We start from the raw sequence: 17,636 nt of genomic DNA, 5'->3' as shown, positions 1-17,636 counted from the left end.
AAGCGCTTTGATCACCGGCAGAGGAATCGTTTGGAGTTTTTCCTCTGCTGCAGATCTAGAACTTGCCGGCGAGGTTTAGAGGAAAGTCAGGAGAGTGGATTTTTTTTGCAGCCCCTGAGCTGCAAGGTTCCCTCCCCTGGGCTGCAGGAGGAGAAATACAGGAGCTCACAGGAGAATGACTGCCAGCAGCACCCCCCCTGCATCCCGGGGTGGGGAGTGGGATGTGCCAGGGCTGGAGCAGTTTGCTCCTGATGGGAAGCAGTTACTGGCAATTTACAGCACGTTCAAGGAAGTCCCTCGGAAGAGGGTTTAAGAGTTGTCGAGTCAACACGAAACAATATATCAGTTAATGAAGTTTAATAGCACTGAATAAGAACTGCACTGCGGCTCTGGGATCCTCTTGCAAATGCAGTTACGGTCTGGAAAAGCCAGGCTGGGAAAGCAGTCCCTTGCTCCTGTCCATATGTTGTTCCCTCCGTGCTTTGCAACTCAGATGCCTTTAATCTCAAGCCAGTCCCACAGAGGTGATAACAGGAGCTGGCTGGCATCTCTCCTGCTCCTGCAGCATCAGCAAGATGATGAGCCCTGGGCATTTCAGCCAGGCCTTCTCCAAATTAGCTCCAAACCCCAGCTTTTCCCAATGTAAGGCCCAGGGCGGAGCTCTGCTCTCCTCTCTTTAATCCCTCCAGAGGTCTTTGGGTTTTGCAGGAAAGGGATTTTTATGAAATTGAGGTTTCCCCCAAGCACTCGGGAGTGAAGGTTTTGGCATCACAGACAGAGATTTGCTGGTGGCAATTTCTCTTCTTTTTATTTTTTTTTTTATTTTTTTATTTTTGGTATGTGAAAATCTAAAGATGTCTTGGGACAAGACATCTGCAAAACTAAGGAGTGGGGAAAAAGAGAGAGGGATGACAAAGAAATTAGAAAAGCATTTCCAGGAAGGCAGATCCTTTCTCTATATCCCCTACCCTTTCCCTGTGCTGTCACACACAGCTGCTGGCTGCCACGATGCCAAAGGAACGGGGTAGGAGGGCAGGGGTGAGCCCTAAGCACAGCCTTGGAGTTTTTAAATTAAATAATTTAGTTTTTTATTTTAATAAATAAATAAATGAATGAATGGCCAAGGGTTTTTGGGGTGTGTTGGAGCGTGGAGCTGGGCAGGGGGTGTTTCTGGGGATTGCTGGGTAGGTGGTAGGGGCTCTCCTGGAAGCACCAGCCATCCTTGGAGCACCTCAAGCTGCAGAGAGGAAGAGTTTATCACATCCCCTCTTGCCACTGCTCCATGGTGTCTGGCTTTCCTGATGGCAGAGCCCCACCATCCCTGCTGAGATGCTGCTCCAGGAGCACTGAGCTCCTGCCTTTAGACGATCCTGACCCAGTTTTCTCTGGAGCACTGGGAGGCAGTGCATTTTAGGAGAGCTGTGTTCCTGCCAAGCTCCTCTGCCAGCCTGAGCAGCACCTGGACTCCAGAAACCCCTGCAGGAATTTGTCTGTCTTGAGGAGGGCATTTCCTCTCCCAGCCTGGCCTTGGCTGTGGCAGGGCTGGGCTGTTCTTGCAAGAAATGCAACCAAAAATACCCATGTCAGGCAGGTCTGCTGGGGGTGGGAAAGCCACGAGGCATGTTTTGGGTTGCTCTGGTTTTGGAAGCACCTGGGACTTGCAGGTGCTCTTTCCAAAGTCTATAGCTTGTCCTGAAGTTCTTTTCTCCCCTCTCTCATTGCACCTGCTCCAGCACCTCCTTGTACCAGGGGCTCCTAAGCCACCTGGCCATCACCAGGACAAGGAGCCACCTCCAAACTCACCTGGCCGTGACTTTGACCCCACTTCTGTCTTGTGCTATACCTTCAGCTTCCCAGTGAACAGTTCCCAGCTGGCACCAGCCTGGGAGGCAGGGTGGGGACACCCAAGAGGGCTGAAAGGCCCTGGATGTGTTTTGCTGGCTCTGCACAGGCTGTGAGAGCGTGGCAGAGCCTTGTGGCACATCCAGCACCCCAGCAGTTTCAGGTAAATCCACGGATCAGAGGGGAAAAACACCCTCTAGCGCTCTCAAAGTTCAAATATTTAGAATAAATGATGCCTGACCCTTTCTCCCTCCCTTCCCTTCCCTCTCTGGCCTTCCCCAGTGCCAGATCCCAGTAACCCAGGTCCAATAATTCGGTTGTAATAAAATGTGACTGCTGGGGCTATTTTTACGGAGCTGGCACTCATTTGCATGCCGGCTCTGTGTGGGGCCCCAGGCAATCTTTTTTTTCCCTCTCTCTTCCCCCTCCCCTTCCCCCCCACTTCCCTCACCCCGCTGGCATCCCTCTGATCAGAAGTGACAACAGAAACACAGCCGTATTTCCCGGAGATTTACAGAGTTAGACGATGAAAGCTCAGAGGAACAGCTACAATAGGAAGGGGGATGCGAAGGAAAGCAGCAGGGGAAGTTCCTAAACTGATCGTTTTCAAATGTCAACTCTGCTCTCGGGGGCTCTGGAGGCTCCAGGACCCAGCTCTTGGCTTTGGGAAATGCCAGGAGGAGGCTGAGGATGGAGGAGGCTGGTGTGGATGGAGGAGGAGGCTGAGGATGGAGGAGGCTGAGGATGGAGGAGGATGGTGTGGATGGAGGAGGATGGTGTGGATGGAGGAGGCTGGTGTGGATGGAGGAGGACAGTGTGGATGGAGGAGGCTGGTGTGGATGGAGGAGGCTGGTGTGGATGGAGGAGGACAGTGTGGATGGAGGAGGATGGTGAGGATGGAGGAGGATGGTGAGGATGGAGGGGGATGGTGAGGATGGAGGAGGACGGTGTGGATGGAGGAGGATGGTGTGGACGGTGTGGATGGAGGAGGATGGTGAGGATGGAGGAGGATGGTGTGGATGGAGGAGGACGGTGTGGATGGAGGGGGATGGTGTGGATGGAGGAGGCTGGTGAGGATGGAGGAGGATGGTGAGGATGGAGGAGGACGGTGTGGATGGAGGAGGCTGGTGTGGATGGAGGAGGATGGTGTGGATGGAGGAGGATGGTGAGGATGGAGGAGGCTGGTGTGGATGGAGGAGGCTGGTGTGGATGGAGGAGGCTGGTGTGGATGGAGGAGGATGGTGAGGATGGAGGAGGATGGTGTGGATGGAGGAGGATGGTGTGGATGGAGGAGGATGGTGTGGATGGAGGAGGACGGTGTGGATGGAGGAGGATGGTGAGGATGGAGGAGGATGGTGTGGATGGAGGAGGATGGTGAGGATGGAGGAGGATGGTGAGGATGGAGGAGGCTGGTGTGGATGGAGGAGGATGGTGAGGATGGAGGAGGATGGTGTGGATGGAGGAGGACGGTGTGGATGGAGGAGGATGGTGAGGATGGAGGAGGATGGTGAGGATGGAGGAGGATGGTGTGGATGGAGGAGGATGGTGTGGATGGAGGAGGATGGTGTGGATGGAGGAGGATGGTGAGGATGGAGGAGGATGGTGTGGATGGAGGAGGACGGTGTGGATGGAGGAGGATGGTGAGAATGGAGGAGGATGGTGAGGATGGAGGAGGATGGTGTGGATGGAGGAGGATGGTGAGGATGGAGTAGGATGGTGTGGATGGAGGAGGATGGTGTGGATGGAGGAGGATGGTGTGGATGGAGGAGGCCAGCCCAGCCCTGCTCATTCCCCAGGGCTGGAGAGCCATTGCTCACCCTGGGTGGATCCATGGGGTTTTATCCTTGACCCTGTGCTGGTGTTGCCACCCCATCTTTTGGGAGGGGGTGTCTGGGTGCTTCTGGGGCTGCTGCCTCCCTTTGGATCCGTCCAACAGCCCAGGAGCAGCTCCTTGAGCTTGGGAGCTCTGCCTCCCTCACCCTTCTCAGCTCTGGGGTGTCCCCCGGGCACTGGGGGAAGGAGGGTGGTGGGGACCAGGTTGAGACATGGCAGGAGCAGAAGAGACAAGGGCTGGATTTTGTGAGAATTTTACAGTTTGTTGCAATTTCTCCCCTCCCAGTCTGGACAACCCTCTTGGGCTGGGAACCAAGTGACGCCCAGGTAGGCTTGGGAAACAAATGCTGCTCTCCTGATGCCCAAGGCATCTTGGAGCCTTTTAAAAGTGCCTTGGTGCCTTTTAAAGGCACTTTTAAATTTTTAAAAAATTTTAGGTTTTAAAAATTGTTAAGGTTTTAAAAATTTAAATTTTTTAAAAAAATTTGAGGTGTTAAAAATTTAAATTTTTAAAAATTTTAAGGTTTTAAAACCCTTCTAAATGTTTAAAATTTAAACCTTTACAGGTGCCAAGAGGCTCTCTGAGGTGATGCTGTCACCAGGCTGCAGGAGATGAGCAGTGGGGAGGCATTTTGGGGATCCTTGCTGAAGACCGTGGCCAGGAACCAGCTGTGATGGTCAAACCCTGCTGGTAAATGGGATCCAGTGCTGGGGATCCTGGAGGAATGGGAGCCAGGTGGGATTGCCATGCCCTCTCCTTCCACCCCACCAGCTGCAGGAGGGCAGCCTCACACCGGCTGTTTGAGCAAGCAGCTCCACCAGGGACGGGCACAAGTGGGACCTTCCCAGCTGGGGGCTGCAGAACAGCTGCTTGGTCCCCCCCATCCTCCAGCCTGTCCTCAGCCCCCTCCTGCCCCCCTGTCTCTCTCTCCCCCTCCTCTCTGTTTCTCTCCTCAGCGCCACTGTCAAGCAACTTGATCACCTGCCAACCTGTATTGATTTTTGCTTCCCAATCTCCAAGCTGGATGGAAGGAAAAGATTAAAAACAGTTTGTCAGTTTGAAGTTGAATAAGAATCCGGCACAAGGGACATCGCAGCGGTTTTTGGGGGGGCTCCCAAGGGGTCAAGGCCAGGGGTGGTGTTGGGGAGGCTGTAACCCTTTGGAAGCCTCTGCCAACCTGATCCAGCCTGGATGTGACCTGCTGCTGGGGGGCTGCCTGCATCCCTTGCCCTCTGGGTGGGTTTTTGGGGGGTCCCATGTGGGATGCCTCTCCTTCCTGCTCCTCCTGCTGCTCCGCCGGCAGTGCCCAGCCCCGGCACTCCCGTCCCCACCTGTCCCCTCCGCTGCTGCCATTAGTATTCATGTGCTGGGTCCCCTGCTGTCCTTGTCAAGACTGAGTGGGCAGAGGAAGGAGATTTGCCCTTCAAAAAATGAGAATTGTTTGAGTCAGGGAAGCTCTTCGCTCGCGTTGCGCGTGTGGTTTCCTGGCCAGCCCTGGGGATGACGAATGGCTCGCAGACATCCCCAAAAATGGGCCAAAAACACGCTCTTTGGTGGGGTTTGGGAAGGGATGGGGGTGCCCTGGGGTGTCTGGGCTGTGTGAAAGGGACAGTGTGTGCCTGCCCAGGGTGTGATACCCCAGCAGGTGATGGAGAATGCTCCAAGGCAAGAGAAGCTCTTGGCTGCCGGGTTTCCACACGCTCAGGACCTCACTTCTTGCCAGAAATCTGAAAATTCCCCACAGGGTGGGGCAGGGGTGGCAGCTGAGCCTGGCTGGATTCCTTGCTGATGTCCAGCAGCCTGTGCTGCTGCCGTGGGTGAGGGCTGCTTGTCCCAGCAATGCTTTTCCTCCCTGCTTCTCCATGGGAAGGTGAGAGCTGGAGGCTCAGGAGTCTCATCACTGCTACTATTTCTGGTCAGTGTCCAGTGAGGAGCTGCTGAGATATATCTGCCTACTTAAAAAGTAGGGTGGATTTACTTCCATTTATGCCTGCAGGTGTATTTCCTTACCTAAATAATAGATGGTTATGTCCTCAGCCAGGCTGGGCTGGCAGAGTTCCTCCAGGGTCAGCAGAGCTGTGCTGGCTGACATCCAGAGGAGAGGGCCTGGTCCTCCCAAGGAGGATGTGCAGCAGCTGTGCAGGGAGAGGATGGAAAGGAAGGTGGCCCTGTTCACAGAGGTCTGGGCTGTAGCTCCTTCCTCACTCCAGGGAGACGTGGGGACAAGCTATCTCAGCCGAAGCTGAGGGCTGCACCTCCTGATGGAGGACCTTGATTTGGTGGTCACTGGGCAGAAACTGGCACCTCCTGGAGGCCCTTCTGCCTGCTCTGCGTGGGGTGGGAGCAGGGGCAGCTGCTGGCAGTCACCACTTGGTGTTTTTATACACTGTTTGCTCTCTGGCTGAATCGAGGTGAGCTCTGGGGAGCAAGTGGTCCTGAGGACAAGTTCTCCCCTGGTCCCATCTTTTCCCTGGAACCCCTGGCTCTGTCTCCCACCTCCTCAGACCTGAGTCCTGAGGATATTGTGGCGTCTCCTGGGCAGGGGGAGAGCAAAGGAGAAGCCCTGCATGTTCCAATATCCCAGGTGAGCGCTCGGCTGATGTGCACTGACAGGCTGAGGGATCCCTCGGCCGGGGGAGCTGCAGGGCATCGTCAGCACTCTGTGCTGGCGCCTGGGAAGAGGCAGCTGGACCTGCTGCTTGCCCTTGGCCACCCTCTACCCCTCTGCCAGGGTGCTGTGGGGGGCTGGCTGCTGGCCAGGATGGCCAGGGGACACCAGCTGTGCAGTGAGGTGGTGGCTGCATGGCCCTGGAGCTGGGGTTTGGACGCACCACCACGCACAGCTGGGTCAGGGAGGCCAGCTCATCCCTGCTGTGCTGCTGGAAACCCACAGGTAAAATCCCCAAAATCCCATGCCTTGGTGCATGGAGCCTGCGCTTCCCCTTCTCCTCAGGGTGAGGGCAAGGTGCTGTGGGGGGGAGCAGGCAGGAGATGCCAGAACAAGTGAAGCACGAGAGGCTCACAGGGAAAGGTCAGGGAGAGTTTTAAGTGGAAATGTCACTGTTGCTCTGTCACGAGGATGGCGGAGCCGGGGTGCATGCGGCCGGGTGGCTGAGGGCAGGCTCACCCAGCTGTGCTTCCCTGGCCCTGGGGAAGGGGCTGGGTGGCATCTCCTCCTCCCATCACCTGCCTGACTCTGAGCTCCTTTTTTTTCCTCCCTCTCCTTCTCTCTTTTCCCGGTGCTCATCGCTGCCCGCTCTGGTGCCATTGAAGGTGAGATTGTGGCGCTTTTTGGGCAGGTGGAAGGGCAAAGGGGAAATTCTGCATTTGCTGATCCCAGCCAGGCTGTGCCTCGACTTTTCCCCCATACAAAACATGGCCAAGTGAGCCACTGCCCTTCGCTGTGACCGTGGCTGCAGGTGCCAGTCTGTGCCTGTCCCTCTGCCTGGTCTGGAGTCCTGTGTGTGAAGAGAAGATGCCATAACCCCACCACCCAAAGGCAAGGAGATGATGGGGCTGTGGAGCTGCCACATGGCCAGCACCAGCTCTGGAGCTTGCTTCTGATTTGATTTTTTTTTTTCAATTTTTTTTTTTTTTTTTTTTTTTCCCCAGCCTTAATTACTGAATTTCCATATCATCAATTCCCTGCGAGTCAGCACTTGACAGGGAAGGCTGTGGCTACTGTCCTTGCTGCTGCCATCAGAGAGCACCCGCTCCGTCCAGGGGACAGCTCTCAAAACGTTATTTTTATCTCTGTCTCATAAAGCCTGTTCTGTATAAATATATTTTAATTAATTAATAAATGGGACGTAATGAATTCTGGCAGGGTGACATTTGAGCATAAAGCAAGGCTTAAACAGATCCTGACATGTGTTAGCTGGGAAAACACAACACACCCGTGTGTGCACCACACACACACATTATATATGTGTGTGTATATATATATTTAATTTATTTTTTTACTCATTGGGATGGTTATGCAATGTAGAGGTTTGGGAGGGTCACTTTTGGGTGAGAGGTGAGAGTCCCAAGTGCTGACTCTGCCAAAGAACCAGGTAGGCAGTCCCCTGGGTTGTCTCTGTCCTGAGCTGGAGAGGAGGAGGGAATAGATTGCTTCCTCTCCCAGAGACTGCTGAGATGTCTCCAAAGAATGGGGGAAAAGCTGGAAAAACCCTGTCTCATCCAGCCTGTGCCATTGGCTCTGGAGGGCCCTGTGGCTCTGCTGCACGTTGGAGGAGGTGGGACCTAAGTTTGTGGCAGTATCTTGGATAGGATCCTTATTTTCCTTGCTGGCCTGTGGTCACTGTCCAGCCCAAGCCAGAAATAAAACCAAGTGGTGCCACATTTGCCTGGGGAGGTGATGATGATGATGATGATGGTGATGATGCTGAGGTGCACTGTCGAGTTTGGGGGTTTTTCTGTTTCTCTAAAACAATGCTTTGGAAAAGAAGACAATATAAAATGGGACAAGGAGTAACGGATTCAAATAGAAAGAGGGGAAATTCAGGTTGGGTATATGACAGAAATTCTTGGCTGTGAGGGTGGTGAGGCCCTGGCACAGGTTGCCCAGAGAAGCTGTGGCTGCCCCATCCCTTGAAATGCTCAGAACCAGGCTGGATGAGACTCTGAGCAGCCTGGTCTAGTGCAAGGTGTCCTGGCCCATGGCAGGGAGGTTGGAACAAGATAATCTTTCAGGTCCCCTCCAACCCAAACCATTCCATGATTCTGTGAACACAAGGAAAAGCACAGAGCTATCCTGCCAGCTCTGGCACTGGTGGGAACTTCCTCCAGATCTCAGGGGTGGGGGAGCACCCCAAGCTTGGCCCTGTTTTGGAAACCTGAAGGAATAAGGAAGATCCCGTGACTGGTTTGGTGTTTTGGGCCTAACTTGGTTCTGGTGGCACCACGCTGGGGGAAACATCCATCACAAGAAGTCCTGTGCTTGCAGGATGGGTAGAGGATGTGTGACATGGTGGAGTAAAGGAAACTTTCCCCCCCTTTCCTTGAAGTGCCTCCATGCAGCTGGAGACTGCATTCCTGCTCTTCCATAACTGGGATGCAGGTCTGGATCCAAAAGTGAAGAATATCCTCCAAGCCAGTCATTGCTGCCTGAGTACAGCCCACCCGGTGGAAGAGTAGGGTCTAATGGTGAACATCTTCCAGTCTCAGATCTTCTGGACAGAAATCTTCCCCCTTCTCAAATTTGGGGCTGTGAATTTATGGCCCTGCTCTGCTGTGGCTCAGGTCAGAAAATGATGTTAGTCCCAACCACATGGCCCTTCTCAGTGTGTGAGAAGGTGGAAGCAGTGCAGAGGAGTCCTCCAGCAGCACAGAAGGGCTGCCCAAAGACCCATAATCCTGATAAAGCTCAAAATCCCTTGGGAACCACCCCTGGCCATGCAGCTGCCCTTGGTTATGGCCAGCGACTGTCACCATTGGCTTTTCCTTCCTCTGCCCAACCCACCTGGACACCCAGTGGGCTTTTCTCAACTCTGCCTGAGGCTTTGTAGCCACTTCCCTCCATTCCAGCACCGTATCTGCATCCTGATCTGCTCTTGGGGGATTTTGGGAGATGAAAGAGCACATCCAGGACACTTTGACCTACTGCAGTTGCATATGCATATGCATTTGATCAAATAGGAAGGGCTTGCTGTTTGCTCTTCAGCTTTAGTTACGAGTTTTGGCTCCTGGAAAGATCACAGGGAAGCAGATTTGAGGCTGGTCTCCGTGTGGGAGGGGGTGGCTGGGTAGATTTGGGGGATTTGAGTGTTTTTCCTCCGTGGAACGGGTCAATATTCCTCCCCTCTCCCTGGAGTAGCTAATGGTTGGCTCTTCTTCGCCCAGCAGGGTTATTGTCATCCTTGCTAAAGTTTGACATTTTACACTTTAGCTAAGCACAGCCTAAGGCAAGAAGCAGCTAAGAGACAGATTTCCTTATTAAAAGAAGATGTCACCAAAAGAGCAAGTCAACAAATATGCCACTGCCCAGAAACAGCCCTGCGACTGGGGGAGCCGAGGAGGGCGGCGAGCGGAGCCAGCGTGGGTGAGGGGCTGTGGAGGGACAGCCCGAGCCATCTGGGGACACCAAGGGGACTTCACCCACTGCTTGAGACCCCCCCCATGCCGTGGAACCTATTTGCAGTGAGGCTCTGGGGACCTCATGAAGAGTGAACCATCCCCACCGTGTTCTTTTAGCTCCGGGGTGTTCATCCGGGCGTCTGAAAACATTTACAGGGATTTTTTTTTTTTTTTTTTTTAAATTTCTTTTTTTCTCTCTCTCAATATCACAGTCACAAAAATGCCAGGCACACATAGAGAGCTGCAGGCAGCTCCTTTTGGTATTTGTTTTTAAATGTATAATCTGAGCATGCCTGGTCATGTGCCTCTTTCCCTACACTGCTGACAATGGGGTTTTTTCCCTCCCCTTTCTGGAGTTTAAGGATAATACACTTAATAGCAGTTAGTGATGTCAGTGCTCTTTGGTGTAGCAAATCTCTGGTGTGAGATAATCTTAGTTAATGATCAGCATAAAACAGATAGAGGTCAGTATTTTAGCGTGGCTGTAAATCCCACGTTTGCTGCGATCCGGTCGGAAGGAGACGATCCCATTAACCTTTCCATTGTATTGATAGGATGTGAGTCCCGCTCTGGTCACTCAGCGTGGAGGAGCTGTGTGCTTCAACCCTGTGGACCTGCTGCCATCCTCTTCCTCCTCCTCCTCCTGCAAGGCTCAGGATGGTGTCCAGCAGGGTGGGTGCCCCGCTTGCCTCTGCAGCCTGGTTTAGGGTGACAGCCTAAATGTGATGGGAGAGCAGCCTCTGCCACGCCAGGGGAGGGCAGAGAGGCGCTGGCAGCTTTTCACCTCTGCAGGTCCCACCTTGGAAAGAGCAATGGGCACCCAAACAAGGCACAGGGGTGGGGGGACCCCCTCTGGTGCCAGAACTCTGGGGTCACCACCCAGTTTGACAGCCCCCGCGGATTTCGGACAGCTGCGAGCCCACCCCGCTCCCGTAACCGAGAGATGCAGGCAGTGTGGGAGGGGGAAAAATAAGATAAAAGAAGTCAATGAGGCATCGTGGTTAAGAATCAAATTGCATAAAAGTCAGGGAATAAAATATTTAAAGCCTCCTACGAGGCTGTTAAATTGGCGAGGGATGTACTCATGGACACGGGCACGGCTTTCCCTCCATGTGGGCCTGGTGGGCTGATCCAAGCACCACTGGCAGCCTTGGGATCCAGGCAGGGGGCCTTGGGGGAGGATGGAAAAGACCTGTGCGAGGATGGAGGGATGGGTGGAGGCTCCAACACAGGTTCCCTGCGTCTCCATCCCTTTGCAAACCCCACCCTGCCTCTCCAGCCCTCTCCACTCCCAGCTAGCAGCCAGGATTTTGTCTTGCAGCATTCCTCAGAGACCTCAGGGTTTTGCTGCACTTCAGACCACACCTTCTCCCCGCCGCCCTTGATTAGTTACCTCGGTTGGAGGGGAGCTCTAATTTGATCAGCGTTGGAAATCAGTGCGGGGCTGGAACCTTTTTCCCTGTCTTTCCACTGAATGGATAGAGAGGGCAGAAATAAAGGCTCCCTCGGGTTCTGGTTCATATGTCACCATGAACTGCATTAATGAATCACTGGTCCCAGAGCACATTTGCGGCTTGTTACCAGCAGATAATCCTGCACTGTGACCCAATTGCTACTTGGCTGCCCAAGAGGAGATCTTTCTCCAAGGCCCTGAGGAGCAAAGATGGGCTGGGCTGGAAGTCGCCTTCAGCTTTGGAGCTGGGCCTGATGCATTCATTAGGGAGGTTTTTCCTGGCTAGTGCTTGGCTTTGGTTTATTTTTTGTGTTTTTGATTATTTTTATTTATATTTTTTTTTGCTTTGTTTTTTAAATTTATTTTATTTTGAATGGAGAAAGCTCAGGGAAAATAGCCCTGGAAAACTTGCTGCCGTATCATCCTGCCACGGGAGGATGTCCCCTGCATTCCTGTGCAGCCTCATGCCTTTGATCAGCTACTGAGAGGCTCCCCAGTGTTCCCAGTTGCTTCAGGCCTCCGTGGCATGGGGATGTGGGGCTGGCACAGGGAGGGAGGATGAGGATGCTGAGGCGAGGGGACCACGGGACACTTGGGCTCCAGAGGAGCTGAGGGGACACCAGCAATGGCAGCACAGCTCAACCCATGCTGTCCCCACAAAGTTTTGCTTCAGAGGGAGCTGCCATGCCTGGTGGCACATGCCCAAAAAAAAAATGTGCTCCGGTCCCCAAGAGCTGGCAGATAATCCGAGGCAAGTCTGAGTGCTGCTCCTCCTCCCTGCCCTCCAAAAACCAGCCACACACATTCTCTACAGAAAAGAGACAGTGTTTTCAGCTAAGGCATTTCTAATCCTGTAATTAGATGTTTTTTATCTGGCTCCTGGTTTGTTTTTTTTTTTTTTCTGGGAAGGATGATGTTATCTCCAGCCCTTGCAGGGAGATCTGGGTGCATCTCCCAGCCCTCCAGCTTCTTCTCTGACCTTGAGCAAGGTCACTTTAGCTCTTCTCGCCCCAGTGCCCAGCCTGAGAAAAGAAGAGGGGCATGGATGCTTTATTTTACCCACTCCTTACCCCACCTGGCTGACCCTGGGGCTCCCCAGGGCTGGCCATAAACTGATGCCCGTGGTGGCCATGGCTCAGAGCAAGCTCCTCCAGCCCTGTGGCCTCCCTTCAGCCACACTCATCAGCAGGAGCTGGGTGAGAACATCCTTCTGAGCCAACTTCTCCAAGGAGACCTGGAGTCCACTAAAACCAGAGGAGCTGTGAGGAGATAAAGGTGTGCAAGCAAAGATTCGCTCGCTGGCAGATGGGTTAATGTTTGCTTTTAGAAGGAACATCTTCATGAGTGTTTTCTCCATGGAAGTGGCTGTGCAGGTCGGGAAAGTCACCAGGAGTCAGCAAATTCCAGCAAATTCACTGGGAAGTTTACCTCTGCATTAAATTTTCACCAAAGAGGGTTTCATTGGGCCCACCAGACTGGTATAAATGGGGTGCTGGAGCAGTGTGTTTCACAATCCCAGAGCTAATTTCTCACTCTGTTTTTTTGTTCCCGTTGTTCTCACGCTGGCGCTGCCGAGTGCAGTGAGAGCAAAACCTGTATTCAAGAATTTTTATTTTTTTTTTATTTCCTGCATTTGAGCAGGCCAGAATTTATACTGCTTGGGTCTCCTTAAATTAGTCCAAGAGGATTTCATTTTACAGGCCTGCTTGACTGGGATCCTTTTGGCACGATGGGCTCAGCTTTGTATACAACTGAGATTCATATTTTATGTGTGTATAAAAATCCCAGCCATGAATCTAGCAGCTTAAAACTTCACCTTCATTCTTTACAGCTCAATTCAGAGCACTCTGCACATTTCCAGCCACTTGGTCTTGCAGTTGGCTGAGCTGCAGGAAAGTGGCAGGAAAAGGCTCCAAAGGGATGCTTTGCTCTCTTTGGTCACCAAATGTGGCCTGAGAGCCCCAAAAGCCTCCAACTGCAGCAGGTCTGCAGCTCATGATGATGGCTTCCCTCTTCTGGGAATCCAGTTCCAAATGTGAAGTGAGAGCTAGGGGATATTCTGGAGATTTAGGGCTGCAGCAGAAATTGAAGACTCTGGGGAGCTGGGTTTCATCTGTGGGGAATGCATGGAGATCACCTGGAGCTGCTGTTGGTGCTTGTAGCAAACACCTTGTGGTTGCCTGTGACCCACCAGAGCTGGATGCAGGTGGTGCAGCAAGGCAGGGGTTGGTCTGCAGAGCCCAAGCACCAAATCCCACTCCAGGCTGAACGTCCTGTGTAGGAACAGTGAGGTTCTCTGCCCAGGGGCATGGAAAAATGAAGGTGCAGAGGATATGGCTGCTGAGAAGTGCCAGGCTGAGAAATTCATGTAGCTCTGCGTGCAGCCAGCCTAAATGCTGCTGGGCTGGTGGCAGCAGAGCTGGCTGCTTGGGGCTGAAGGCAGCCAGGCTGTGCCCAGCCATCACCCCCCTGCAATGCTGAGCTGTACCAGAGCAAACTGCAGCTGCACTCATCTGGTATTGATTGCATGGGTGGCCCTGGTCCCTGTTTCCCTGCTCTCCTGGTGCTTGCATCCACACACAGGGGTACCTCCTCCCTTCATGAGCCCAGTGGTGCAGCTGGACCAGGCTGGGAGTGGTGGCTCAGCTCTGGAAGTGATGTGAGCCATCATCTTAGCCCAGCTAAGGGAGGTGCAAAATTACAGGCTACAAGGAGATGGTTTGAGAGCTCCTACTTTTATGGAGGGGGGAAAGAACCATTCCCTCCACAACCCTGGGGAAAAGTGTGGCTTGGATTATTTGAATGGTCAGGCTCTCATGGCTTGGCTCTCCAAATCCATAACTCCAAAGGTCAGGCACACCACGCTAACTGGACTGGGGAACAGCAATGAGCTTGGTGTGGGGATAGCAGAATTCCTTCTGTGTGCAGACAGCAAGGATCTGCAGGGTCTGCTGGGATAGAGTGATGCTCCAAGCCTGCCTCTGTGTGGGATAACAGGGTGCTCCACAGCTCTTGCAGCTGAGAGGGGAAGAGATGAGTCCCCATCAGTCATTCTCTTCGAGGTTTTCCTCTTGGCTGTGACTTCCAGCAGGGTTCAGTGGAATAAAATTTTAAAGAAGATAGGATTTAAGAATATGGATGTCCAAATGTTGGGTTTTACTTCAGGCTTTTTGGCAGTACCTGGTCTGCACTGGGTTGGCAAACTCCTCCGTGGCGCTGCGCTGCCTTCCCGAGTCAGCGTGGTTTGGCTTGGGAGGTGTCAATCCCCTCAGGCTCTCGTCAGCCTCAGCAGATTCCTCCTGGTCCTGAGAGACTGCAAAGAAAACTGGAACAAGAGGGGAAAGGGGACAGGCAGCAGGTCCCTGCCTTTGCCTTGCTTGCTGCAGGATGGCTGCAGCAGGAATGTGGCTGCCATGTGCTCTGGGACCAAGCAGCCCATGGCCTGGGAGAGTTTTCCCACCACGAGAGAAACATTTTTGCTTGTGAACCCAAAGCACAACCACTCCCTCCCCAACCCATGTTTGGATTTCCAGTGGTTGGGTTTTATCGAGCAGTTCTTTATTGGATTTATCATGCCAGTTGTTAAAGCTTCCAGCTGCTTAAATTTACTTTCTTGTTTTCTCATTTTCTCATCTGTCTTTTCTGTGTTCTTTACAACAAAATCCACACGGCCCCCTATATCATTAACTCCACGGGCAAGTTAATCAAATTTACTGTCAGGCACTGCTATAGCTGCTGGAATGTTTCTAATTTCTTCGGAGGGGGATATTGGGCTTGCAAAGAATCAGACAGCGCCTCCATTTCTTTCTCCATGAGGTACCCAGGAGTGGCTGCAACTCCCAAGCCAGCTCAGACACTCTGCTTCCCTCTGCAACCTCTCCTGTGGCTGCTCTCTCCACTCCACCGCCAGCTCAGCCCAAACTTGGGGGGTGTGTGGCTTCCCATGGATGGTGGGGGCGATCCAGGAGACCTTCCCAGCTAAAGACCAGCTCTTGAGAGGGAGGGCTGGGAGGTTTATCCAAGCCAGAACAACCTCCACGGGTGGAAGGAGACTCTTCAGCCCTCATCCTAGGCTAGCACTCGCTGGGCGGTGGCTGCATGAGGAGCGCTGCTGCATAATCCCCGTGGCATCCTTGGGACAGGGATGTTTATGGGTCACAGTGGGATCCAGAGGTGGGATGGGGACTGTCTGGAGCGCTTGGCTGTTGGTTGCTTGCCTCCCTTCAGCATCCCGAGGCGTGTTCTGGAGCGAGGACTCGTTTGGGTGTTGTGGCAGCCGCAGGAAATGTGGGGACCGCGACTGAGGCGTGGATCAGAGGGACCTCGCCCTGCTGCTGCAGGCTGCACATCCCTGGGGGCTCCTGGGGGTGGCTGCTGGTGTTGGGGAGGGAAATGTGCTCCTGCACTACAGCTGGACAGCGATTTGGGCCGTTCTGCAGAGCGTGTGACCGTGGCTGACGTGATGGTGCCTCACAGAAAGACGCCTGGGAGACTTTCTGTACCTGAGGCAGCTGGCCAGGAAAAGGTTAGAAAAAGTCCCAAAATCTTGGGAGCAGGGTGGTGTGTCTGTCCAGACAACGGGGCAGGAGCTGTGTGGTTCAGCTGGAGCTGGCCAGGCTGCTGGACACTCACAGCCCTTGGTGATCAGCCCCCGTGGAGGAGCCACCTGTCCCCAAGCCAAACCCCATCCCTGGGAGAACCAGAGCCAGGGAAAACCTCTTTAGGTGCGTGGGCTGTGGGGTTTGAGTGGGATCAAAGTGTGGAAGGGGCAGAGCTCTCACACAGGGAGAAGGTGAGAGCTTGGAGCATCTCCTGCGTGCTCGAGGTGTGAGACAGGAGTGACATCCGTCCTTCCTCCCAAATCACCACGGGACAAGGGAGGAGCAGGGGGGGAAAGGGGGAGAGGGGCTGGGAGTGGGTGAAGGAAGATGAGGAAGGAGGGAGGGAAGGGGGAGCAGGAGAGGGACAGGGCAAGGGGAGGAGGGAATGGGGAGAGAGAAGTAAACAGGGATGAAATTGCAGGTAAAAATAAAGCCGAAGAAGCCCAGGTGGAATTCATGCAAAGTCTCCTCATCAACACTGCGACTCCCTCCTGTCACGGGAACTGTCATCCGGGCTCGGCTCGTAATGAAAGGGAAAATATTTTATTCAGATTTATTAATTTGAAAATGAAGCCCGCCTGTCGAGAGGGGGACAGTTCTTCTCAATCTGTCATCGTTGAACCACACGCTCCTGACACCGGGATTCATTTGTCTTGTCGGCTCTGACAGTCGGATTCTCCCAGAGCTGTTCCTGGTGGATCGCCCTGGGATTTTAAACCGGATGAAACACATTCCGACAAGGAACAGCCTCTTTATTAATGCAAATTACACGAGGAGGAAAGAGCGTGAGGGAGGGAGAGAGGGAGGGAGGGTGACGCCAGCAGACGCTCTGGTTCCTCTCCCTGTATCAGTCATTTGTTATTTACATTTATACACATTTTTCAGGTTTAATAAAAGGAGATCGGGGTTTTCGGTGACATTTATGGATGGATTGTTTAGGGGGGGAAAAAAACAAAAAAAAAATGTATCGTCACTAGAAATGTGTGCAAAAAAAAAAAAAAAAAATTTAAAAAAAATTTCTATGTATAGATACTCACAGAGGCAGGTGTGCAAGCTCTGTCTCCCATGGGCAGAGCTGGATCTGGACAGGGAGAGCACGTGGGCTTTTCCCAAGGTGCAGGAGAGGTGGCTCTGGGCTGGGAAGGAGAGGTGGCACCGCCAAGGTGGCCATGGCAGGGCTGTGACATCTCCCGGCCTACCCACAGCACCCATCCTCGGTTCCTGGCGGGAGTGACCGGCTGGAAAGAGCTTTTTTGGGGTTTGTGGGGTAGGGTGGGGGGCTGGAGGCAAGGCTGGCTCACATCCATGGGGGATTTCTGGGGGATGTCACTGCGGCTCCTGGGCATCAGGGACTTCCCAGGGCACGGCTGTCCCTCCAACCCCTGCTGCTGCTCTTCCACAGGGAAGAAAACGCTCCCTAAACACCAGCATCTTCCAAAAACCTTCTTGCCTCCCTCCTATGGGCAGCATCAGGCCTTCCAGGACAGGGTTGTTTTTTTTTGCCTGCCCCTAAGGATCCCAGCTGTGCTGAAGGGGGCTGGCTCCAATCCCACCCCCAGGTGCCCTCAGCTCACTGGAGCTGCAGAAAACAAATGCCAGAGCCGGGAGTGTGGAGAGGCTGAACGTGTGTGTGTAATGATGTCTCCACAGTCTATAGAATGAATATTTAATAGCGCTTGTCAGCAAGATCTTATAGAGGGATTTCTGTCCTAAAGTGCTCGTTAACTCTCGCCATTTCCACGGCAGCCTCGGTGTTTATGGTGGCTCCTGGCTGCTTTGTCACCTTCTCCCTGGCTTCAGCATCCCTCCTCAGCCAGGGCTCAGCAAA

The sequence above is a fragment of the Cyanistes caeruleus genome, chromosome 9 (assembly GCF_971803275.1).
Source record: "Cyanistes caeruleus chromosome 9, bCyaCae1.hap1.1, whole genome shotgun sequence".
Classification (NCBI taxonomy): Eukaryota; Metazoa; Chordata; class Aves; order Passeriformes; family Paridae; genus Cyanistes; species Cyanistes caeruleus.
The sequence above is the reverse complement of the archived record's forward strand: the minus strand, read 5'-3'. Positions refer to the sequence as shown.